Genomic DNA, 27,415 nt, shown 5'->3' on the forward strand with positions numbered 1-27,415 from the left:
CTGTGCCCTGCCGGCCCATGTGACTGCCTCCCTCCTCCTTCCCCTGCTCTTCCGGGCTTCCTCTCAGGCTGGCTCTTCCTTCTGCAGCATGATCGGTATCTTGCTGCAGACAGAACGGCCAGCCATTAATGCACTGAATCTGCATATGGGTATGGCGGAGGGCGGCCCTGGGGTCCCCTGAGCGCAGGGGCTGGGTCGCCACGGTGACCCCAGCGACCCCTGACGCTACGCCTATGGTGAGACCCCAGAACTCCCAATTAATGACACTTAGAATCGGAAATTTGATATCAATGGAAACATAATGACGTTACATTAGTTGGCCGAAACGTGGAAGGCAGCTTCATCACTAAAGACTCCATCGCTTTCCATTACAGTTTGCACGCTCTCGCAGAAACATTGATGCACTTTATCCTCGTATAGCGCAGAGTGTTAGGGCAGCAGTACGCAGTCCTAATCTCCTGCTAACGACCTGAAGGTTGCGAGTCAATCCCCGCTTGGTTCAGGTAGCTGGCTCAAGGCTGACTCAGCCTTCCATCCCTCCCAGGTTGGTAAAATGAGCACCCAGCTTGGTGGGGGGTAATAAATAATAAAAAAATTACCTGTGGAACAAGTTGGCAGTATACAAGTACCAAGTCCCTTTCCCTTTCATCCGGTTTCAGGGCTGGTAACAATTACAATCGGTATGGCTAGCGTCGCACATAGCTGGTGGCTGGATGTCCGATCCTCTGCAAGCTCTGAGGTGGATTTCTGAGGACTTCATGTAAATCTTCCACGGATGGTCCGCTGTTTCCACGCTTACTGGCGGCCGGCTGGATGATTTTCACGTATAGATGCAAACTTTTCCTTAGAATCGGGGGGCCACTTACAGATTGTGCGCCCGCTGGGCGGAGCTTCACCAAACTTTGTACCAAAATGACATTGTGCAATAATAACAGACATAAACATTAAGGACACAAAACGCTCTCCTAATAGAAGAGAGAAGAACAGTGCGGCAACTTCTGCTAGAAGGCTTTCCATCTAGGAAACAAGGGGAAGGTGCCGCCTGCCTGCTGTTCGCCAACCGTATAAACAGGGCAATATTTTCACTGGAAGAAATAAAAACCCGTGGGCTTAGAGGGCTACAACGAGGGAATTACCCGCTTCTTCTTTATTTAATTTTGCTAAAAACAGCAGCTATTATGCGTTACGGAGACGCAGCCCCTCCTACAGACACTTCTGTTACATGCGGAAGATTTGGTCAATAAGTTTTCTATCGCACTATGAGGAAGAAACACAGGACCATCACACCAGCAGGGGGCAGTGCACCGCTCCATAGGAAAGGCAGGATTGTGTCTCCAGACACGAACACGGCCGTCATCAGTGACCCAACTAAACCTGGATTCATTGCTGAAGACACCCGGTTCCCCTCTGTAGCATCCAGTTTCATCGTTCTTGACATCACTGCAAACGGAGGCGGTGGGGGTCAGAGGCTGTACATATAATAGGGGCGACGGTGAGGGTCAGAGGCCGTACATGTAATGGGGGCAACAGTGAGGGTCAGAGGTTGTACATGTAATGGGAGCCACGAGAGCAAATGTCCTTCAGCCAAGAGCCTGGAAATAGTTCCGACAGACAAAGGGGTGTGACGATAGGGCCCCCTTCTCTGAATAGTGGACAGTGAAACAGCTGGAGCTGCTTGTAGGACGATTCTCACTACTGGTGATCTGTAGGGGGTCCTGAGCCCGGTCACCTTGTGTGCCCTTATCCACTGGTCCCAACACCCCCTAACAGTCTGGTCAGAAGCTCCTCTCTACTGGTGATCTGTCGGGGGTCCTGAGCCCGGTCGCTTTGTGTGCCCTCACACATCCACTGGTCCCAACACCTCCTAACAGTCTGGTCAGACGCTCCTTTCTACTGGTGGTCTGTAGGGGGCGTCCTGAGCCCGGTCACCTTGTGTGCCCCCATCCACTGGTCCCAACACCTCCTAACAGTCTGGTCAGATGCTCCTCTCTACTGGTGGTCTGTCGGGGGTCCTGAGCCCGGTCACCTTGTGTGCCCTCACACATCCACTGGTCCCAACACCTCCTAACAGACTGGTCAGAACAGCTGGTGGAGGACAATTCATCGATACGACCATCCAGCTATTCACATCCCAATAATGCGCCCTCCTCTGGTAACGGGGTGAAATCTCTTCTCTGCGTCGTAGAGGCGTCTAGTGGCCAACAAGCTCTACAAGCAGAAGAAGAGGTCACTACACACAAGGGGTCTTCGAGAGCCTCTTATAGGCCAAGGGGGGGGGACCACTTTTAGGGCTTCCGGTGACAAGACCGTCCATCTAATCACCACAACTCTCATCATTTACAGATCTGTCCGAGATGGAACCGCAGGATGAGTATAACAGTAAAACTTCTTCTGGGGGCCGGAGTGTTTTTATTACAGGGTATATGGCAATTAGCCCTTACATACCTCACATTTTCTTTTTGCAAAACAGAATTCTTGTTAACAGGGCAGAGGTGTTTGACCGTTCATCTAATCACACCGTGAGTCTCATCATTGGTATATCTGCCTGAGATGGAGGTGCAGGACGGGGTCTGCAGCAGAATGACAACTTCTTCTGAGGGCGGCTTGCTTCTGACAAGGACTGTATATCCCGTCCATCAGTCTGTATTGTCACAGTTTTTTCTACTGTTTGTTAGAATAACTAAATAACTGATACAATTTATAACTACAAAGTAAAGCTGCTTCACTAAATATCCTTTTCCTCTTTTTGTAGTCGCCTGCAGCCCCTCATCTGTTTCCTGATGATTTCAGCCTTCAGGACATTACATTTTTATTAAATCAAATTTCGAAAAATTACCTTTGAGACCAGAATATCTCTTGATTACTAAATCCTTAAATACTTCTATATCCGTTCTCCACTAGACAATCTCTACTTGTTAGAAGCGTCATTTGACAATAAACTGATCACAAAGAATCCTCCTAGGTCCACCTGGGACCATCGGTGGCAATCTGTGGTGAAACCTGGAAGTAAGTGTTTAGTTTTCCTGCAGTGCCTCCACAGGGGAATTGAAGTATTACAGTGTCCATTCACACCAACGTGTTGGCTATGTAATGCAGGAAAGAATGTGTCTCTTGATAAAGAGAGACACTCTTTATAACCCATCAACCATCTGGCCAAGGGGTAAGGATCCCAAACAGAGGAACCCTATTTATTAGCTCTGTATTCTGTAATCCGGTGGCTTCTAAGCAGAAAAATCCCTTTTAAAGGGATCCTGTCACCGGTGGTAGCCTTTGCACTGATAGGCTGTCTGCCTGTATTCTGCTTGTGCCGAAATCAGATAACAACATACCTACACTAGAACAGGCTAGTGAATAAACACTGTACCAGAACCAAGCTCATAACATAATTACGGCACCAGAACCCAGCTTATTATATAAATACAGCTTTATAACAAAGCTCATAAAAATATGGCACCAAAAGCAAACTCATAACATAAATTAAGCCCCAGAAACAAGTTTATAGCAGAAAATGGTGCACAGGCTGCACATAGCTAAGGCCAGCCATGCCTGTCAACACCATCTCACCCCCAAAACCAACTTCACTGTCTAACAGGGTAGGAAACCTTAATCACTTCTAATGCCCTCTTTTATCCCAATGTTCCTCCATAATTAGGTTCCATAGTTATCCAGTGCAAAATGCAAACAAGCAAAGAAAAGTCACCTGGCTGAGAAGAGTCATTCTGATTCTCCTACTGACAAGCTAACCACGCCCATTTCCTCTTGGCAGACAATGCATCCTACCAGGGGCGTAGCTATAAGGGCTGCAGGGGTAGCAGTTGCTTCTGAGCCCTGGGGACATAGGAGGCCCTAAGTCCCCTCCATCACATAAGAAGACACCAGTATTATAAAAAGCACATGGCAGGCAAGGGGCCCTGTTACAGATTTTGCATTGGGCCCCAAGAGCTTCATGTTACACCTCTGCATCCTACATTACACAGGAAACCCTGGGTATCTAAATCTGGGAATGGTAGCCATTAAAAGTGGCATTTTGGGGTATATTTGGAGAAAACACTTGTTATGTTGCTGTGTTAAGCTTTTAAAAGGGGTTATCCAGTTGTAAACTATTGATGGCCTATCTTCTGGATAAGTCATCAATAGTAGATTGGCTGGGGTCTGTTGCCTTGGATCCCTGCCGATCAACTGTTTGCCCAGCAAGTGCACTAGTTTACTGAACTGAATTCTGCAGGAAGTAGACAGCTTCATTCTTACTGTAGTGGCCAGACCTCGTATTGCAGGCCAACTTCCCATTGAAATTAATGGGAACTTTGTTTGCAATACCAAGCTTGGCCACTGCAGTGAGAAGAGAGCTGTCTGTTTCCTGTAGAAATCAGCTCAGTGCACAAGTATGCTGGCCTAGCAAACAGTTGATCAGCATGCGTCCCCTGCAGTGGACCTTTGCCAATCTACTATTGATGACTTATTCTGAGGATAGACCATCCATAGTTTACAACTTGATGTTAATGTGAACTGTGCCTGCAAGTACTGCTACACAGGGGTCAGAGCTATGAGCTCGTATGTGCTTTGGCTCCATATGTTTTAGGGTTGACAGTTAGCAACCGAGTTGCTGATCAGCCAGGGTCATGAGAGACAGACCCCAGCCAATCAACTATTGATGACCTATCATGAGGACAGGTCATCAATAGAAATTGACTTTAAACTTAACTGGAGCAACCAGTGTCAGGCAGCTGCTGCCAAGGCAAATAGGATCATGAGGAGCATCAAAAGAGGTCTAGGAGCGCATGATGAGGACATTGTTCTTCCTCTTTACAAGTCACTGGTTAGACCACCCATGGAATATTGTGGACAGTTTTGGGCAGCGGTACTCAAGAAGGACATATCAGAGCTTGAGTGGGTACAAAGGGGGCAACTAAAGTAATAACTGGACTGGTGGACTACAGCACCTCTGACCCTGCTTGTTTTTTTCTGCCAAATTTCAACCAAACAGTTCCAGGATCTGGCAATATGTTAGAGTTCCTCTTTTTTTCTCATTCAATTTTGGGTTTACTGTCCCTTTAAGACAGAGAGACCATGAGATAACCTCAAAAATGACGAGCATGGGACTAGATGAGATCACAACAAGTAACGGAAGAGGATAAGGAGGCAGTAGCCTGTGACTGTAGTGGACCAACAGATTACAGGTCTTACTACGGGTCAGTGGAGGGTTTATGGCATTGATTGTGAGTATCAGAAGTCATCGAGCAGAGAGGAAACTTCTGACCCAGATTAGAGTAACAGAAGACGAGATAGTGAGTCCGTATCGCAGATTGTTGCTGTTTATAGTCAGTTACTAAAAAGGAAGCGAAAGTGGAGAATGAGACAGAAAAGCAGTACAAGTTGTTTCTAATTACATTTTATACAGAATGGTCCCTTAATTAGAGCCCCCGGCCCTCTCACGATTGGCGCTTTCCTACATGTCAATTATCCCTGTGACTCCGGAGCATAAAATGGGAAAATCCCACGATCTGAGCAACTTCCAACAAGGCCCGGTCATCGGTGCTAGACTAGCTGGGGCCTCACTGCCAACCGGGGGGAAGTTTCTCATGTAACGGTGCGGAGAGTATGTGGCGACGGAGTGCAGACCTGCAAGAGGGAAAGCAGCGGGGAATAGGATTGGAAGTTACGCTGGTTCTGCTGCTCCCTAAGAATGTGGACAAATGTGATCTGGCGTGGTACTCTGCACACAGTGGTAAATTTGGCAGTTCGTATTGGTTTCTGCTCGCGGGGTCGGCAGAGTAAGATGGTGATCTCCCAGTGGGGTGCTACCCGCAAAGTCGGGTAGGAGAAGATGGTTTTTGCCATGACGCCAGTCTGTGTACGGGTAGGGACCTGTTCTGAACAAAATAATGATTATACAAAGTGGAGAAATGAATATAACGGGGATAGACCCTTTTTCCCTCCAAGAGCATGTAGTGTGGTGCCTCAGTACAGGTGTTGAGTTGGTGGAAAGGGACTCCAGGTGATAAAGTAAATCAAAACAGCTTTATTCTCCCAGAGCAGATGAGAGATTAACTTGACTTGTTTCATGCAGTTCGCATGAAAAGACTTTGAGATGAACAGTTACATTTGCAGGCATTAATCACTTCTGCAGTTTCTCCAGGGCTTGATACAAGGAACTATAGTTATCCTCTGTGCCTTTCCTTCCAGCTTTGCTTCCTGGCTGTGCCTGTGTCTGTTCTTTCTTGCTCTTGTGTACTCACACTTTAGATGTTTTCTCCTTCCCACCACACTGGCGGTTCTCTGATGGCTCAGTAAAGGTGATCTCCTTGCTCCTCCCCGGTCTCTATCTCAGGAGTTCTTGAACTAGACTCACTTTTCTCTGCCCACTCTTCTTGTTATGCTGTTACAGTAACCCAATCGGCAAAGGGGACCTATTATCCAATCCCAGGCTTTCTCTGTTCCGGTTGAACACTTCCCAGGCTGTTGCTAGCTGACCTGTACTCCCTAGGGTCTGGAGAATATTACCAGTACTCACAATACAGTGAAAAATTGTGCACACCATAACAGCATAAGACATTACATTTATCCCACATAACAAGCAGGCATGATTTAACACTGACATCACCACAGAAGTGCTGGAGTACCCAACTCTAGGGTACTACAATCATACCAAAAATGGTGTGATCAAGGAAAACCTGCGGCAAAATATGATCCAGTGGACGGAACCAACTCATCCCTGAAAGGGGTCGGAGGAGGATGTCAGGAATCATTCTGACCAACAGGCTGCACAGTCCGCTGAATACAACGCTGGAGCTCAAACTAACTTCTCCAAATGCACAACTCGCCGTTCCTCCGCACGGATGGGCTATAACAGCAGACGAACAGTTTGAGCGCCATTGTATCTAAGGGAAACAGAAAGATGTAACTCCAACCGGCAAAAAAGCGCAAAACTTGTATCACTGAGCAGCGGAAAAACATCCCCTGGTCAGATGGATCCAGATTTCTGTTGCCCCGAGCTGATGGGAGGTCAGAATTTGGTGCAAGCAGCATGAATCGATGACCTTTTACTGTCAGTGGGTCAGAACATGTTAGCACCACCATCTAATCTGCGAATAGAAGAAGCTTCCTGTCCGCAGGGGCCGATATCCCTGCAGAACGGTTTCATCACCAGTGGAATCTGCGTCACAGCGAATCACTGCAGTTCTGAGGGCCAAAGAAGATCCAACCTGCTACTAGATGGGGGGCTCTATCCTCAGAATAGGTCATTAATAGTTGATTGGTGGGGGTCCACTGCTCAGGATCTCCATCGATTAGCTACTCCCCAGGCCTGCTGTCAGCATGGATGGTGCAGGAAGCAGATAGCGCTGTTCATATTGCAGCAGCTCGGTTTGGTACTGCAGGCACAGCTCCCAATGAATTCAGTGGGAGCTGTGCCTGTAGTACCTGCTGGGGTTACTGCAGTGTTACGAGTGCCATCTGCTTCCAGCACTGTTCTCACTGACAGCAGGTCTGGGGATTAGCTGATGTTTGGAGACTCTGAGTGGAGGTACTCCACCAATCAATTGTTGCTGACTTACCCTGAGGCTACATCATTAATTGTAAAAATGCCAGGCAACCCCTTTAAGACATTTTGGGACACATTGACCTTTTTGACATTTTTGGTAATCCCACTCAAGCCTGTCAACAAACTCCTACTCCTGCCAACGGTTCCACACGCCCCTATATAACCACCCTCTGGACTATATCACTGTGTACATATCTGCCTGTAATACAGAGAAATAAGCTCGGAGGTCCGATGACCAGTTGAGTCTCTCAGAATATGGTTGAAGTGTCGTAAAAGCATTTTGTAACTGTAAAGTACTGACATTCGCTGCAAATTAATCATGCCATGTCTGTGCCTCTTCATATGTTTGTGTGTGTGTGTATATATATATATATATATATACAGTGGGGGGCGGGTGAGTATTTAGTCAGATACCAATTGTACAAGTTCTCCCACTGAAAAAGATGAGAGAGGCCTGTAATTGACATCATAGGTAGACCTCAACTATGAGGAACAACATGAGAAAACACATCCAGAAAATCACATTGTATGATTTTTAATGGATTTATTTGCAAATTATGGTGGAAAATAAGTATTTGGTCAGCTACAAACAAGCTAGATTTCTGGGTCTCACAGACCTGTAACTTCTTCTTTAAGAGGCTCCTCTGTCCTCCACTCATTACCTGTAGTAATGGCACCTGTTTGAATGACACCTGTCCACAACCTCAAACAGTCACACTCCAAACTCCACTATGGTGAAGACCAAGGAGCTGTCGAAGGACACCAGAAACAAAATTGTATCCGGCACCAGACTGGGAAGACTGATCTGCAATAGGCAAGCAGCTTGGTGTGAAGGAATCAACTGTGGGAGCAATAATTAGAGAATGGAAGAGATAGAAGACCACTGATAATCTCCCTCCATCTGGGGCTCCACACAAGATCTCACCCCGTGGGGTCAAAGTGATCACAAGAACGGTGAGCAAAAATCCCAGAACCACACGAGGGAACCCAGTGAATGAGCTGCAGAGAGCTGGGACCAACATAACAAAGGCTACCATCAGTAACACACTACGCCGCCAGGGACTCAGATCCTGCAGTGCCAGACGTGGCCCCCTGTTTAAGCCAGTACATGTCCGGGGCCGACTGAAGTTTGGATGATCCAGAAGAGTATTGGGAGAATGTCATATGGTCAGATGAAACCGAAGTAGAACTGTTTGGCAGAAACACAACTCCTCGTGTTTGGAGGAGAAAGAATGCTGAGTTGCATCCAAAGAACACCATACCTACTGTCAAGCATGGGGGTGACAACATCATGCTTTGGGGCTGTTACCAGGACGACTGATCCGTATACATGAAAGAATGAATGGGGCCATGTATCGTGAGATTTTGAGTGCAACCCTCCTTCCATCAGCAAGGGCACTGAAGGTGAAACGTGGCTGGGTCTTTCAGCATGACAAAAAACCCAAGCACACCACCAGGGCAACAAAGGAGTGGCTTCGTAAGAAACATTTCAAGGTCCTGGAGTGGCCTAGCCAGTCTCCAGATCTCAACCCTACAGAAAACCTTTGGAGGGAGTTGAAAGTCCGTGTTGCCCAGCGACAGCCCCAAAACATCACTGCTCTTGAGGAGATCTGCATGGAGGAGCGGGCCAACATACCTGCAACAGTGTGTGCCAACCTTGTGAGGACTTACAGAAAACGTCTGACCCCTGTCATTGCCAATAAAGGATATATAACAAAGTATTGAGATGAACTTTTGTTATTGACCAAATACTTATTTTCCACCATAATTTGCTAATAAATTCGTTCAAAATCAGACAATGTGATTTTCTGGATGTGTTTTCTCATGTTGTCTCTCATAGTTGAGGTCTACTGATGATGTCAATTACAGGAGAACTTGTACAATTGGGATCTGACTAAATACTGTTTCCCCCACTGTATGTGTATATATATATTTATATTTATTTATCTTGGGATCTAGGAAGAACCCTGCGTTGCTTCGCAAGCTCTCTATAACATCATGTATTTTTGTTAGCCATTAAGAGGTATCATATCTACAAGATGACTTGGTTTCTCTTGCTGGGAACAATCACAGTTAGCGGTATGTAAGCACACCCTTATGTATTCAGCCTCAGGGGGGTTTCAGACAACCATATGTGCAACTAAGCTCGCCGCTATGGGGCGTAATTGCCCATGAATGGGATTTTTTCCCCCCTTCTTGCACTTTTCAAACTCTGTGCCATAGTGCAGGAAGATAGATCCTGCCCATCTCTCCCATACGCAGTATAACTAGAGCAAGTCCTATCTTTTCTTGGGCGTAGTATTCACACCCAAGAAAAGAGCTGGTGAAAACGAAACCATTGAAATCAAAGGTTTCAATTTGGCCCGTTATGCAGCCGTGATTTTCACAATCGTATAACGGGAGTAAAGTACACCCGTCTGTTTAGGATCCCAGTATGCAAATGAAACTATTCTAATTAACAAGAAGCGGAGATCTTGAAAATGGTGATAAACTGAAACATAAAGTCTGCTAGAAAGTTGCAGAACTTCTTATTGTACAATGACTAAACTTTAGTTACATCACATTTAGGCTAATTTCATACAGGCGGGTGTGATACCCACATGAAACCCGGCCCAATATCGCACTCAGAAACGTCAATGTAAACCAATGCCACCATGGCTGTGCCTGGTCATAAGTATGTATATATGCATGCCTCTTCGGATCTATTCCATTTTAGCCTGAAGAAGAACCCGAAAGGTTCCCAAGCTCGCTGTAACATCATGTGTTTTTGTTAGCCATTTAAGGGTATCATCTCTACAAGATTACGTGGTTTCTCTTGCTGGGAACGATCACATCAATATGGATGAAACATCTCAGCAGCGCCCATCGGCCGGCGCGGTCATATAATGTTATATCATCATGTACATATTGTAATAGGAAGATCCAAGATCCGGTGAAGGTCAGCAATAACATTATTGGTCCGGTTGTGTTTCCTATACGCCTACCTTCCTGTCCGCCATCTTGCTTATAACTACAAATATCAGATTTAAAGGAGCCATGTTGCTTATTTTTGATTCCACCCCTTCTACCTCCGACACGCTCAACACTGCAGAAGCAAAATATGCATAAAAATTCTCTCTATAGTAAGTGCATCCCAAATCTACGATGTGATACCCCGGCCTCAGTACAGCCCGATTCTGCATTCCAAACAGGGGGGGGGACAAGGGGAAAGTTTCCTTTTTCCATATCTGACACAACAGAAATGGGAAAGAGGGCAGATGGCAAAATTCCTGAGTGGGTGGGTGGGGGGGGGGGGGGAATCCTCTGATCCTGCATGCTGCAGTGTGTCCACCGTCCTATCACTGCCACATTCCACACGCCTTCACTTCAAGGTTTTCCATAATATAGAGATTTTAAGCATCTTGGACATTAATTGTTGTGTCTGTTTATGTATGAAAATAATCTTTAGGGTTCTTTGCCAAACTTTTGCATGTTTTTCAAAGAGTATTTAAAGGGGTTGTCCCACGAAAGCAAGTGGGTCTATACACTTCTGTATGGCCATATTAATGCACTTTGTAATGTACATTGTGCATTAATTATGAGCCATACAGAAGTTATTCACTTACCTGTTCCGTTGCTAGCGTCCCCGTCTCCATGGTGCCGTCTAATTTTCAGCGTCTAATAGCCAGATTAGACGCGCTTGCACAGTCCGGTCGTCTTCTTTTCTGAATGGGGCCGCTCGTGCCGGAGAGCGGCTCCGTGTAGCTCCGCCCCGTCACGTGCCGATTCCAGCCAATCAGGAGGCTGGAATCGGCAATGGACCGCACAGAAGCCCTGCGGTCCACCGAGGGAGAAGATCCCGGTGGCCATCTTCACCAGGTAAGTAAGAAGTCACCGGAGCGCGGGGATTCAGGTAAGCGCTGTGTGGTTTTTTTTTTAAGTCCCTGCATCGGGTTTGTCTCGCGCCGAACGGGGGGGCTGTTGAAAAAAAAACAAAAACGTTTCGGTGCGGGACAACCCCTTTAAACTTTTGCAACACTATTTTTGTTGTTACAATATATCTAAGAATAAGCTTAAAATAAATACATAAATAATAAAAAAATATATATATATATAAATGTACCGTATATAAATAATTACAAATAATCAGGATTTAAAGGGGTTGTCTCACGCCGAAACGGGTTTTTTTTTTCGGCGCGAGACAAACCCGATGCAGGAGTTAAAAAAAAAAAGGGTCCGGCACTTACCCGAATCCCCGCGCTCCGGCGACTTCTTACTTACTTAAGTAAGATGGCCGCCGGAATCTTCACCGACGGTGCACCATGCGGTGCACCGTGCGGTCCATTGCCGATTCCAGCCTCCTGATTGGCTGAAATCAGCACACGTGACGGGGCGGAGCTACGAGGAGCCGCTCTCCGGCACGAGCGGCCCCATTCAGAAAGGAAGAAGACCGGACTGCGCAAGCGCGTCTAATCGGGCGATTAGACGCTGAAAATTAGACGGCACCATGGAGACGAGGACGCCAGCAATGGAGCAGGTAAGGGAATAACTCCTGTATGGCTCATAATTAATGCACAATGTACATTACAAAGTGCATTAATATGGCCATACGGAAGTGTATAACCCCACTTTGTTTCGCAGGACAACCCCTTTAACCCCTTGAAAACGTGACCCTTTTTCCATTCAGTTTTTTTCCTCCTCACTTGCAAAAATTCATAACTTTTTATTTTCCCATTTCTATAGCTACTTGAGGACTTGTTTTTTGAGGACCAAGTTAAAAATTTTGATAATACAATTTAATGTACCACATAGTGTGCTGGAAATAAACATTTCTAAGCTAGTTTTTCTTTTTCTGATAAGGGTGGGGCTTAAAGCTACTGCAATTTAGGATTTAAATGTTGGAAGGTATGGAGAGGGAAGGCTCATTTTTGCCTGTCTGTATGTGCAATAGTTGACATATTCATTGGGTCATTATTGGGTACCCCAAGGGGTGTAGCTATAGGGGATTATCTGTGCCTGAGGGGCCTAAAGTTTTATTGAGAAAGTAGAATAGTGAATATTAACCATTTGCAATCCAATTTTGGATTCAGGGTTTCCTAGGGGGCTTTCTCTTTCTGCCATTTTACAGTGGTGCCATCTGCTGGCTAGAGCCTGTACTGCGGTATGAGACATGCTGAAGAGGCCCTCGACAACAGAGCCGCCAGTAATATACAGTAAGAATACCCTGCGAACGTCTTCCAACATCAAAGCTGTACAGGCTTCAATCAGAAAGACATCAGACAGTGGATTGAAAAGGGTTAAACGACCCTCCAGTCCTGGGACAAAACCAGAAAGAGGGCTTATTTTGCCTGCTGTGGCTCTTCTGAGTTCTTATCCCTCTGATCTGTTGGTCCCATTTTTACTCATTGCCACAACTTTCTAACTATCTAATGTATAATTTGCACTGCTTTCTGATTGGCCAGAGCTGATCACATGAGCAATGCTGGCCAATTAGAGAGCACGTTTAGTCTATCAGTAATCTAACGCTACCAATGCACAGTGTGGGTTAGGTAGTCAGAGGACTGGTGGCCAATTTGGATGCATGAAAGCAGAGCCCATACCCAGGAACAACAGCACAGAAGACCAACAGAAGGTGATATAGCTCCCCCTCTGGTAACTAGACAGGGTTTTGTCTTGAACCGGAAGGTCACTTTAACTTTAAGTTTGCTTTTACACGGATGACAAAATTGTGTAATTATCTGTATGTGAAGCCCATGCATTCCAATGAGTTTTTCCACACAAGCGATGTTTTGTAGGTTGCTATATTGCGAGAATACAAAATCACAGCATGCTCTACACAGCTGCAATTTGCGCTGTTTTGTAGCCCATGTTTCCCTATGGAGTTTTCCTTTCTGTTGCATCGTATTGCATGAAAACGCGATTTTTGTGGGGTGCGATGCAACTTTTACAGTAGGAAATCTTACTGTTTGTCCCTAAAATAAGTCCTAGCTGCATAAAAAAAAAATACATCCCCTAACAGCCGCTGTCCGCCCCGCTGCACATCTTCTCTGCAAGTTCCCTGCCCTTGACTTCAGTCTTCAGGCAACACCTCCTGGTCAGGAATTTGAAAAACCCCACCTCCAGGAAGTGCTGCCTCTGATTGGTTCTCGAGCGCCGTGGCACAGCCAATCAAAGCCAGTGCTCGATGAACCAATCACAGCCATTCATTGTAGCACCACATGCAACTTTGTAGCATGGGTCATGTGGTATAGATCTCCCCCTATCCTAGGGTTGATGGCGTCATCACAAGGAGCTGGCTTAGTTATTGAAATGAGCAAGTTACTAGACCCCTGCAATGATGTCACCGATCCAGAAAGGTGAGGGAGATCTAGATCATGGGACTGGGTGTTGGAACCAGGCTGGAAGGGGAGGTGTCTGTACTGCTGATCTCAGACTGGATTCGTATAAGTATACACTGAGTGGCTGCTTATTAGAGCCCCCAGCCCATTATTAGCGCCCCCATCCCCCTCATGATTGGCGCCCCCTGTATGGTAATTCTCCCCGTGACCCCGGAGTGCGGCATAAAATCAGGTGACAAGTTTTTATTGAATCAGTTTCAGTGTGAATCCACATTAGATGGGAAAATCCAGCGATCGGAGCGACTTCCAACGAGGCTGGTCATCGGTGCTAGACTAGCCGGGGTCTCACTGCCAGCCACGGGGGGGTTTCTAATGTAACATTGTGGAGAGTATACAGAGAATGGCGCAATCTAGATGAGACTCCAGGGGGGCAAAAGAGCACAAAACTTGTATCACTGAGCAGCGGATAAACAGTTCCTGGTTAGATGGATCCAGATTGCTGCTGCACCGTACTGATGGGAGGTCAGAATTTGGTGCAAGCAGCATGAATGGCTGACCCCTTGCTGCCAGCTGGTCAGAACATGTCAGCACCGCCATCTAATCTACAGCAACTACAAGAAGTTTCCTGTCCATAGGGGCCGAGATTCCTGCAGAACTATTTCATCACCAAGTGAAATCTACACTACAAGGATTTGCTGCTGATCTGAAATCCAAAGGGCGTCCAATGTGCTAGTAAATGGGGTCTAATAAAGGGGCTGTACAGGATACTAATAAAGAAGGAGGTTTAAGTGAGGGGTGGGATCTGTTCGGCGTTTTCTCATGGTGTCAGTGTATGCACCTGTCCAGGTCATCCTGCGGTAGGGTGGGATTTCATGCACGACCCCATTGTGACATTTCTAATGTCCCCTTGGCTCTTGCATTCATTGCCCTTTTTTCATGCACTGACATATAGTACAGCCATAGTTAGAGAAGACACTTTAATCACATATGGAGATTTTCTTGCCCCCAGGACTTTTGCAGCTCCTTACTGACACAGAGCTGACAAGTCTGAGCAGTGGAGCGGGTCACTCCTACATGGTTCAGCTATTGACAGCTTCTGTGTAAGAAAGGGGAGGGCGAAGGAAACTCAACACAAGGACTTGTAGACGGGGAAGGAGCAGATCTGTACTGAGTCCTAAGGAGTCACAGGAGACCCTCCATGAGGAATATTAGGGGTCGCAGTCTGTAGAAGGGGCCCGCCTTGGACATTTATATAGGGATCTGATTACATTAATGACCTTGTGCATTCTGGAAGAGTTGAGCTGTGAAGATCTACAGGACTCGGCTCTGCTGCATCTGACAGGATATTCTCATTCCTTGCTGCAAGGTAAGTGGCGGCTGCGCTCACCGTGTACTTACTGTACTGCGGGACCACCGGATGCATTTATGGGACATGCATAGAAATTGTTCTTCTTGATACATTTTGTATCTTCACTGATATCCAGAGCAAAGACCTAATACTTCTCACAGCTGAGGGTTGTTACAATGTATCCAGTCCACACAATCCTCCAGACTGATACAATGTATCAGTGCAGGTCAGGCGGCTCTCACACCTGCGTTCGGGTCAGTTCAGGGTTTCCTTCTCTGCTCCGTTTTTGGAGGAAAGAAACTGAAATAAAACAGAGAAAAACAGATCTTTTTTTCCCCATTGACTTTAATGGGGTGTCAAAAAAACGGAAAGTCTTCCATGCGTTTCTATTCCATCTGATTTCCATTTTTTGGGATAGAAAAATAATACTGCAGACTGCGCTATTTTCCAAAAAAATGGAAACCTAACAGAACGGCAGCAAACTGAACCCTATTGAAATTAATGGTGGAAAATACGGATCCGCTTTTTTTTCTATTTTATTTCAGTTTCTCTCCTGCAAAAACGGAGCGAAGAGACAGAAACCCTGAACTGACCCAATCTATCAGGACGGGAGAGACGGGGAGCCGAGGTATTAACCTCTGGAACAAGAAAGCTGCGAGCGTCTCTTTCATTGGGATGGGGTTTATAGAAATCCGCGTACTTATTGCAGCAGCAGCGCCATTCATGATACGGAAGGAGTTTTTTTAGCCACTGTAATTTCTGCAAGAAATCTGCTGCATGTGAACACAGCTGAATTTGTACAATTCTTCAGCTTCTGGATAAAGATAATATTTCTATTCATTGACAGCAAGCAGAAATTTTGTACATAGTGAGACATTGAAAGGCAAAGTATCTTCGATTGCAGCAGACGTTTTATTAGGGAAGTTCATACATTATGGATATTCTGCGTCATTTCAGCAGTGCTTTTCATGCCAAAATACAGCAACAATGTAAGTGAATGGAAACTGAATAAGCCCCATTCACTGACAGCAGTCAGGCTCCAATTGTTGCACATCTTCACCACAGAATTCATTCATTGCAATTCAGTGAGTAAATTCCACGTTGAAATGCACCAAAAAGTGGAACTTGCTCTATGTCCCCGTGTTTTGCGCAGTAATGGCCCCATTGACGTCTATGGGAGATTTGCAAGTACGCAAGGGGAAGGATGACACTGCGCAAAATTCAGGAAAGGAGATAGCTGGACCTCATTAGGCTTTAATAGCCATTAACTTCCATGGAAAGGGAGTGTCACGCGCGTGAAGTGGCCTTGCGTGCGCAAAAATAAGAGTAATATGCGCTGACGTGCGTGCAGCAGGCAGATTACGTGGTTTTACAAACATCGTCCATGCACAAATACCCTGCGCTGCAGTGAGCGTATTTGTGCAATCACTCGTCTGAAGGAGCCCCTGAAAGGGTTTGTGCCGTCAGACATTTATCCCCGATCCACTAGATGTAAGATAAATGCTGATTGCTGGGGGTCCGAGAACTGGGACCACCAGCAATCTCAAGATCTGCCCGGATCCCCCTGTGGATGGAGCGGTGGTGCACTCGTATGAGGGAGTTTGTCGAGCGCATTGATTTCTGCCCATCACAAAGAGGTGATCGGGGCGGGGGCATTCAGGTACCCCAGTTGGACCCCCACGATCATTTTTGCCCTCCCCTGTGATTAAGGACTCCTTCACACAAGAGTATTTGCACTCACAATACGATGAGAATAGAGCCCACTGATCTCAATTGCTTCATACACATTTTCCGTTTTTCCCGTGTGCGCAAAAAAAATAGGACCGGCTCTATTTTCCTACATATTTGTGCAGTAAAGGTCCCCATAGAAGGAAAATAGAGAAAAAGAGCACATCAGGACCTCATTAGGCTAAATAGCCACCGAAATCAGGGTGTGTCCACCTGCTTGCGCGAATGAACACGCCCTGCATGCGCAAAAAGTACATTAAATGCGCTGATACCTGCGCAAATCAACCTCATTTATAGTACAAACATTTGCGAATACGTTTGTGCGAAAGAGCCCTAAAGGATAAATGTATTTGGTGGTAAAACCCCTATAAGGGTGCGTTCACAAGTTGCAGAAAAGCAGCAAAACTGCAGGTTAGATTAACGGCGCTTCACACGGACATATTGGCACGTGCAAGATCTGTGCGCACAATACAGAGAGAACAGAACAGCTGATACCAACGGGTTCGTACACATTTTGTACATAGGATCTGCTCTATTTTTGTGCAGATTTGCGCACCAAGGGTCCCCATAGAGGTCTGCGGGAGTCACGCGAAACTTGCAACGCATTTCAGTAAAAAAAGAACACATCTAGACCTCATTAAGCTTAACCCCTTCCAATCCAATTTTGGATTCAGGGTTTCCTAAAAGGCTTTCTCTTTTTGCTGTTGTACAACAGTGCCATCTGCTGGCTAAAGCCAGTGTGTGTGCGTCAGAGAGGCTCCGACAGCGGAGTGGCTGGCAATAGACTGTAAAGCTGGGTTCACACGGGCGAATTTGCAGCGGAAATTCCGTCCAGAATTTCGCCGTGGCAAATTCGCCTGTGGCCGCTAATCCCGGGATTAGCCAGCCATGTGGACGGGATTTCTCAGTAATCTCGTCCAGACAGGACGGCAGATCCGCCGCAGCAAAGCCGGCAGAAGCTGGCACTGTGGCACGGATTAGCCGGCCGCAGCATGCTCTTTCTTTTTCTTCCTCCGCTGCGGCCGCACGCTCCTCTATGGGAGCACTGGCCACAGCGGAAGAGCGAGCGGCTGGGCCGCTTCAAAACCCGCGGCTAAGTGCCGCGGGTTTTGAAGCAGCGCTTCTCCCAGCGGAAATCTCGCGGTTTTTCGCTGCGGCCAAACCGCGAGATTTCCACCGGGATTCCGCTGTGTGGGAACCCAGGCTTAGAATACCCTGACGGACATCTTCTGACATTGGAGCTGTACAAGCTTGAATCAGCATGTAGGAATACGCCAGACAGTGGATTGGAAAGGGTTAATAGACTTTTAAATCAGGGTGTGTCTGCCCCACGTAAATGAACATGCACACTGAGTGCGCAAAAAGTACATAAAAATGCGCAGATATGTGTGCAAATCAAGCTCATTCATAGCACTCAAAAGTCCCGCTGAGGCTGCACAGTACTGTTACAGCAGAGAATCCTCAGCGGTTTTATCCTCTACATGTGACCAGGATGGGCTTTATTCCCAGCCAATTTAACAGTAAGGCCTTCTGTCCACGGGCGAATTTTCACTGCGTTCCACGTGGCAATAATCCGGTCGCGGGGAACGTAGTGAACGCTCTCCATAGACTTAACTATGGAAAGTGCAGCCCCGCTGTCCACGAGCGGAGAATCTTAGCGATTCTCTGCTCGCGGTATTTAAATTGCGGCCTGCTGCAAATTGCTGCGATTCTCCGCGGTCAGCCTATCTGTCCGATAGGCTCAGCGTGGAGAACCGTCAGCAGGCTCCTGCTCCCCGGCGGCGGCTTCCACAGAGGAGATCTGCTGCGGGATATCGCTGCGCCCTGGAACAGGAGCCCTAAACATTTCCGCTGCGGTTTCTCTGCAGCGTTTCCGCAAATGTTAACACACCTTAATAAATAAATAAGGATTATCAATTGCTTAAAGGGTTTCATGTAACTGAAGCTTAGGCTGCATTCACACAAACGTATATCGGCTCGGTTTTCACGCCGAGCCGATATACGTCGTCCTTATCTGCAGGGGGGGAGGATGGAAGAGCCAGGAGCAGGAGCTGAGCTCCCGCCCCCTCTCTGCCTCCTCTCCACCCCTCTGCACTATTTGCAATGAAAGGGGGCGGGACAGGGCGGGGCTTCATTTCTGCGAATTAGCCCCACCCCCATTCCACCTCTCCCTATTGCAAATAGTGCAGGGGGCAGAGAGGGGGCAGGAGCTGAGTTCCTGCTCCTGGCTCTTCCATCCTCCCCCCTCTGCACACGAGGACAACGTATATCAGCTGGGCGTGAAAACCGAGCCGATATATGTTCATGTGAATGCATCCTTAATTGGGTTGTCCCACAAAAGCAAGTTATCTTCTATTCACAGGAGAGGGGATTACTAGCTGATGGGTGGGGTCCATCCGCAGGGTCCCCCTCCAGGTCTGGGACATCCAGAGATGAAGGCAAGCGTGGTACATGCGCTACCCTTCATTGTGGGACACTCTAGACCGCAGTCCTGAGGACCAAGGGGGTCTCAGCAGATGCCCCCTCCGATCTGCTAGTTAATACCTCTTCTGAGGGCAGACGTTAACTGGCTTCCTTTAACGACCCCATTAAGAATACAATTATCGCCTATCCATCATCTGATCTATGGGGGCTTCACCACTGAGACCCCTGGTAATCCCAAAAATGGGGAGTCCCATGTCCCCTCTTCTTGTCACTGCCCCCACATTTCACCGGTCCTGATAGTGGTCATGCACTTTACTCCGGCAGTCCCATTGAAGATTAGTGGAGCAGATGTGTGACCACCACTAATCAACTGTGGGGGTGCAGCAAGTCCGCGGCGAGGAGGAGGGGACACAGGATTCCTGTTCTCCATATTAGTGGGGGTCTCAGTGCTGACCCCACCCATCAGACTTTTGTCACCTATCATATGGCATTTGGGAAGATCCCTTTAACGGTTGTATGAGTCTGGGATCACACATGGCGGCTGCGTAGGTTTGCACTATTTCATGGCTCTATGGTTGTTGGTCACGCCCCTTCCACTTAAAAGTCATAAAGTTTATTGCAAATCTAGAGCGCACCAAAACTTGTGACCTCTTTACGTTGCACAGCTGAGGGTTTGTTACAATTTGCCCTAAAGCTTGTCTTGACTGGATGCAAATTGTCAGCCCTAGAGGTTCACAGAGCATTAATCGCGACATAACGCTCCCATTGATTGCAGACATGCGCTGGGTGGTGGCGCTGGAAGGCCCTTTCCAGCTCCCTGATTTTCAAGCGCTTTCTGCTCTATTTTTCCGTGTTTAGCGCACCCCATCACCCATCACAATGATGGCGAGCGCTAAAACACGCTGTCAGCTGCAGGAATCGAAAGTGAAGTCGCAGCGTTTTACCGATTGTGTGTGTGAGAGCGGCCTGAGAGATCTGTGCTGCTGATGTGTTCACCTCAAAGAGGAAGGTCTAGACTGATACATTGTTCCAAGCCTCAACTGTGCAGGCATTCAGCCTCTGGTTATAGCTAGAGTTGGCTCATTCACTGACAGCAAGCAGAAATCTTGAAACTGAAGAAGAATTGAAATGCAAAATTATTTTTTTTCGTGAATTCACATAAAATTGAATATCTAAGTGACTTTTTTAATAACTGACATTTTCACATCTTGGGGCGCATTCACACAGGTGAGCGTCACACCGGTCTGAGAAACCCGCACCGAGAACACGCCTGTAGAACGGCGATTCTGGATGCGAGAATGATGCGTTTTTGCTTTAAAAAACGAATTGCATCCATCCCATGCGCCCGCGATTCATCCGTGTGAGAAAATCACAAGTGTTTTTAATGTTAAAAATGGCACCCGCGTGCAGATCACATGGCTTCTGAGCGCGATACGATTTTTATCTAAAGTTCCCATAGGAAATTACGGTCGAATCCTTATGAGGAATTACTAAAAAATAGGAGATGCAGCGACTTTTCAGTCTCGCAGTATCGCTCATGTGAATAAGCACACTGACAACAATGTGTTATTAATGCGTGCAAGTTCCGTCCGTATCGCGGTCAGGCATGACTCGCATGATGAACGCGCCCGTCTGAATTCATCCCTTTGCTGAGGGACATGTTATTCAAGCAATGACCAGCGTTTGTATTACCGAAGACCGCGACATCCTACGGATGCGGACGCGTCCGCAGGGACCGAGCCGTTCAATGCATTCCTCTATGTGTGTAGTGCGACCTCAGGGTGTAACATAATGGGGTGTCAGGGGCTCCGACAAGTGACAGCGCCTTGACTAGAGCACTCAGACCTGGGGCAGCGGCAGCAAACTGTGGAGGGAGCCCACCCAGCGCCCCCTAGACCTGCGGCACACAGCATTAAAACACATTGCATCGCATGAATCAGAAGTGCGCTGCAATACGTTAAAAGGAGGGAAACATGGGCGATTTAAAAAAAAAAAAAAATCGCAAAAAGAAAAGGCACGCTGCGATTTTTCTTTTTTTTCCCCCCTCCACATCGCTCAAGTGAAAACGTCGCAAATGGGAAAGAAACTGCTGAAAATCATTAGTCTCATAATCTCGCGTTTGCTCTCGCTCTCGCATTGCTCAAAAATGCGCAATTTTGTCACCCATATGAAACTGGCCTAAAGGGGACGATTTCCCAAACTGTCTCCTGTACAATAATGGCCGCACAGTGCGCAAAACTCTCGGCTCTGCGCAGGGGACATTTTTAGCACATCGCTCCCTTTTCCCACTGCAAGAATTTATCCCAAGGCTGACTTTTTATGAGCCATGAATCCGCTTCTTGTAGGACGGCGGAAGCAGCTTACAGCCCCCCCCCCCCCCCCGGGTTCTGGTTCGGGGAGGGGGGACAGCGACAGCGTCTTTTTTAGCAACTGCTAATTTAACCTCATAGGGACCTTCGAAAGCAAACCACAAAATGATTGCAAGCGCCAGTTATCAACCGCGCGGATTCTGATGTGGTTTTTGATGCGGCCTTTGCATCCTAAAGCGTGCAATGCATCCTATTGCAGATGTGCGCCGTAGTCTACAGGGCGGGGTCACGCAGCGGAATTCACTAAGGAATTGTCCACGTGAATTCTGTTACCATGCAGCGGCTGCGGGTCTTCCCAGGGCGGCCGGGCGCTGGGTCCCGCGGTTGGGGCGTGTCCCCCCGGCTTGTTGTCCGGCTGTCGGGGGCGCGGGTGGCTGGTCGGCGCGGTGCGCACGCTCGTAGGTCTGTTGCGCGTGCGCGCCTGTGATTGCGGATCCATGCACGAGCTCCTGTATATTAGATCCCGCTGGGAGGTAGCGCCTCCCTCTCTCCGCCCCTTGGCGGAGGCTTCTGTTTATAAGGCTGGCAGTGAGGTCCATTCACTGCCAGTTATTGGTTTCTGTCAGCGTGCTTGCATCCTGCCTCTGTCAGTCTCCTGTTTGTCAGCTTGTTTGCTATATCTGCCAGGTTCTCCCATCTGCCTCGGTCTCCGGTTATTCTCTGTAGGTTAGTTCATCTGCCCGTCCTGTAGGTATTCCACCCTGTTCCATCTTGGTGCGCCAGTCCTCTCTCGGTCCCTAGTGAGTGTAGGGACCGCCACCCAGTTGCCCGCCTGGGGTTAGCCAGGAGTGGAGGCAAGTAGGCAGGGACAGGTGTTGGGGGTAAGTTCTAGGGCCCCCAGGCTGGCCGATCATCAGGTAGGATACTGTAACATTCTGTCTCTAAGAAACATGACTAAATCCTCATCTGTCCGCTGCGGTTTGGGCCGTGGATCCTCGCTCTGGTTTATCCCTGTAAACAGGCGAAATCCACGTGCAGAAATCAAACACAGAAAATCTTGCTTCAGTGACGAGATGCGGCAAGGGACGGGCACGGGCATGAGCGGAAATGCGTCAGAAGTCCACACAACCATTTTCACTGTTGACAGGGCTAAATTAATGCACTGTATGTGGAACAATGGGGAAAATAATCCTGTATGGAGTCACAATGGGGGCACTATTACTATATGGGGATACAAAGAGAAAACTAATGTGGCAGGGAGTCACAATGGGAACAATATTACTATATAGAGGCACAAGGAGGGAACCAATACTGTATGGAGTCACAATAGGGAAACTATTACTATATGGGGTACAAGGAGGGAACTAATACTGTATGGAATCACAATGAGAGTGCTATCACTATATGGGGTACAAGGGGGGAACTAATACTGTATGGAGTCACAGTGAGAGTGCTATCACTATATGGGGGCACAAGGGGGAAACTAATACTGTATGGAGTCACAATGGGGGCACTATTACTATATGGGGTACAAGGGGGGGAACTAATACTGTATGAAGTCACAATGAGAATGCTATCACTATATGGGGTACAAGGGGGAAACTAATACTGTATGGAGTCACAATGGGGGCACTATTACTATATGGGGTACAAGGGGGGGAACTAATACTGTATGAAGTCACAATGAGAATGCTATTACTATATGGGGTACAAGGGGGAAACTAATACTGTATGGAGTCACAATGAGAGTGCTATCACTATATGGGGGCACAAGGAGGGAACTAATACTGTATGGAGTCACAATGAGAATGCTATCACTATATGGGGTACAAGGGGGAAACTAATACTGTATGGAGTCACAATGGGAGTACTATTACTATATGGGGTACAAGGGGGGAACTAATACTGTATGGAGTCACAATGAGAATGCTATTACTATATGGGGTACAAGGGGGGAACTAATACTGTATGGAGTCACAATAAGGGAACTAATACTATATGGGGGCACAAGGGGGGAACTAATACTGTATGGAGTCACAATGAGAATGCTATTACTATATGGGGTACAAGGGGGGAACTAATACTGTATGGAGTCACAATGGGGGCACTATTACTATATGGGGTACAAGGGGGGGAACTAATACTGTATGAAGTCACAATGAGAATGCTATTACTATATGGGGTACAAGGGGGGGAACTAATACTGTATGGAGTCACAATGAGAGTGCTATCACTATATGGGGTACAAGGGGGGAACTAATACTGTATGGAGTCACAATGAGAGTGCTATCACTATATGGGGTACAAGGGGGTAACTAATACTGTATGGAGTCACAATGAGAGTACTATTACTAAATGGGGTACAAGGGGGGAACTAATACTGTATGGAGTCACAATAAGGGAACTATTACTATATGGGGTACAAGGGGGGAACTAATACTGTATGGAGTCACAATGAGAATGCTATTACTATATGGGGTACAAGGGGGGAACTAATACTGTATGGAGTCACAATAAGGGAACTATTACTATATGGGGGCACAAGGGGGGAACTAATACTGTATGGAGTCACAATGAGAATGCTATTACTATATGGGGGCACAAGGGGGGAACTAATACTGTATGAAGTCACAATGAGAATGCTATTACTATATGGGGTACAAGGGGGGAACTAATACTGTATGGAGTCACAATGGGGGCACTATTACTATATGGGGTACAAGGGGGGGAACTAATACTGTATGAAGTCACAATGAGAATGCTATTACTATATGGGGTACAAGGGGGGGAACTAATACTGTATGGAGTCACAATGAGAGTGCTATCACTATATGGGGTACAAGGGGGGAACTAATACTGTATGGAGTCACAATGAGAGTGCTATCACTATATGGGGTACAAGGGGGTAACTAATACTGTATGGAGTCACAATGAGAGTACTATTACTAAATGGGGTACAAGGGGGGAACTAATACTGTATGGAGTCACAATAAGGGAACTATTACTATATGGGGTACAAGAGGGGAACTAATACTGTATGGAGTCACAATGGGAGTACTATTACTATATGGGGTACAAGGGGGGAACTAATACTGTATGGAGTCACAATGGGAGTACTATTACTATATGGGGTACAAGGGGGGAACTAATACTGTATGGAGTCACAATGAGAATGCTATTACTATATGGGGTACAAGGGGGAACTAATACTGCATGGAGTCACAATAAGGGAACTAATACTATATGGGGGCACAAGGGGGGAACTAATACTGTATGGAGTCACAATGAGAATGCTATTACTATATGGGGTACAAGGGGGGAACTAATACTGCATGGAGTCACAATAAGGGAACTAATACTATATGGGGGCACAAGGGGGGAACTAATACTGTATGGAGTCACAATGAGAATGCTATTACTATATGGGGTACAAGGGGGGAACTAATACTGTATGGAGTCACAATGGGGGCACTATTACTATATGGGGTACAAGGGGGGGAACTAATACTGTATGAAGTCACAATGAGAATGCTATTACTATATGGGGTACAAGGGGGGGAACTAATACTGTATGGAGTCACAATGAGAGTGCTATCACTATATGGGGTACAAGGGGGTAACTAATACTGTATGGAGTCACAATGAGAGTACTATTACTAAATGGGGTACAAGGGGGGAACTAATACTGTATGGAGTCACAATGAGAGTGCTATCACTATATGGGGTACAAGGGGGTAACTAATACTGTATGGAGTCACAATGAGAGTACTATTACTAAATGGGGTACAAGGGGGGAACTAATACTGTATGGAGTCACAATAAGGGAACTATTACTATATGGGGTACAAGAGGGGAACTAATACTGTATGGAGTCACAATGAGAATGCTATTACTATATGGGGTTCAAGGGGGGAACTAATACTGTATGGAGTCACAATAAGGGAACTATTACTATATGGGGGCACAAGGGGGGAACTAATACTGTATGGAGTCACAATGAGAATGCTATTACTATATGGGGTACAAGGGGGGAACTAATACTGTATGGAGTCACAATGGGGGCACTATTACTATATGGGGTACAAGGGGGGGAACTAATACTGTATGAAGTCACAATGAGAATGCTATTACTATATGGGGTACAAGGGGGGGAACTAATACTGTATGGAGTCACAATGAGAGTGCTATCACTATATGGGGTACAAGGGGGGAACTAATACTGTATGGAGTCACAATGAGAGTGCTATCACTATATGGGGGCACAAGGAGGGAACTAATACTGTATGGAGTCACAATGAGAATGCTATCACTATATGGGGTACAAGGGGGAAACTAATACTGTATGGAGTCACAATGGGGGCACTATTACTATATGGGGTACAAGGGGGGGAACTAATACTGTATGAAGTCACAATGAGAATGCTATTACTATATGGGGTACAAGGGGGGGAACTAATACTGTATGGAGTCACAATGAGAGTGCTATCACTATATGGGGTACAAGGGGGGAACTAATACTGTATGGAGTCACAATGAGAGTGCTATCACTATATGGGGTACAAGGGGGTAACTAATACTGTATGGAGTCACAATGAGAGTACTATTACTAAATGGGGTACAAGGGGGGAACTAATACTGTATGGAGTCACAATAAGGGAACTATTACTATATGGGGTACAAGGGGGGAACTAATACTGTATGGAGTCACAATGAGAATGCTATTACTATATGGGGTACAAGGGGGGAACTAATACTGTATGGAGTCACAATAAGGGAACTATTACTATATGGGGGCACAAGGAGGGAACTAATACTGTATGTAGTCACAATGAGTGTACCATTACTGTATGGGGTACAAGGGGGGAACTAATACTGTATGGAGTTACAATGGGGGCACTATTACTATATGGGGGCACAAAGAGGGAACTAATACTGTATAGAGTCACAATGAGAGTGCTATCACTATATGGGGTACAAGGGGGGATCTAATACTGTATGGAGTCACAATGAGAATGCTATTACTATATGAGGTACAAGGGGGGAACTAATACTGTATGGAGTCACAATGAGAGTACTATTACTGTATGGGGGCACGAGGAGGGAACTAATACTGTATGGAGTCACAATGAGTGTACTATTACTGTATGGGGGAACGAGGAAGAAACTAATACAGTGTGGAGTCACTATGAGGGCACTATTAGTGAATGGGGGCTTAAGTAGTGAACTAAAACTGTTACATTGGGGGATAATATTACTATATGGGGACAAAAAGAGGAAACTAATACAGTGTGAAGTCATAATAGGGGAACTATTATGGCATGGATGCACTAGGAGGGAACAAATACTGAATGTAGTCACAATGGAGCACTATCACTGTATAGAGGCAAAAAGAGAAAACTAATACTGTATGGTGTCACAATGGGGGCGCTATTATTGTTTAGAAATACAAGTGAGGGAATGAAAACTGTATGGAGCCACAATAGGGCGCTATTACTATATGGAGGCACAATGAGGAAACTAATAATGTATGAAAGGATAATGGGGCATTATTACTGTATGGGGGCACAATGATGGCACTATTACTATATGAGAGCGCAAGGAGGCAACTAATAATGTATGGAGGCACAGTGGGGACACTATTACTATATGGGAGTGCAAGGAGGGAACTAATAATGTATGAAAGGATAATGGGGGCACTATTACTGTATGGGGGCACAATGATGGCACTATTACTATATGGAGGCACAAT

General features: G+C 46.6%; 1 protein-coding gene across 1 annotated transcript in view; it reads left to right on the forward strand.

Moving 5' to 3' along the window:
• The first annotated feature begins 14,988 nt into the window (after positions 1-14,988).
• P2RY6 (pyrimidinergic receptor P2Y6) overlaps positions 14,989-27,415 on the forward strand; it is a 65,777-nt gene continuing 53,350 nt past the window's right edge. The window contains exon 1 of the mRNA XM_066588319.1: positions 14,989-15,223. The gene's annotated coding sequence lies outside the window, so the exon portion shown is untranslated. The remainder of the gene's footprint in view (positions 15,224-27,415) is intronic.

Source organism: Eleutherodactylus coqui, chromosome 1 (assembly GCF_035609145.1).
Source record: "Eleutherodactylus coqui strain aEleCoq1 chromosome 1, aEleCoq1.hap1, whole genome shotgun sequence".
Lineage (NCBI taxonomy): Eukaryota > Metazoa > Chordata > Amphibia > Anura > Eleutherodactylidae > Eleutherodactylus > Eleutherodactylus coqui.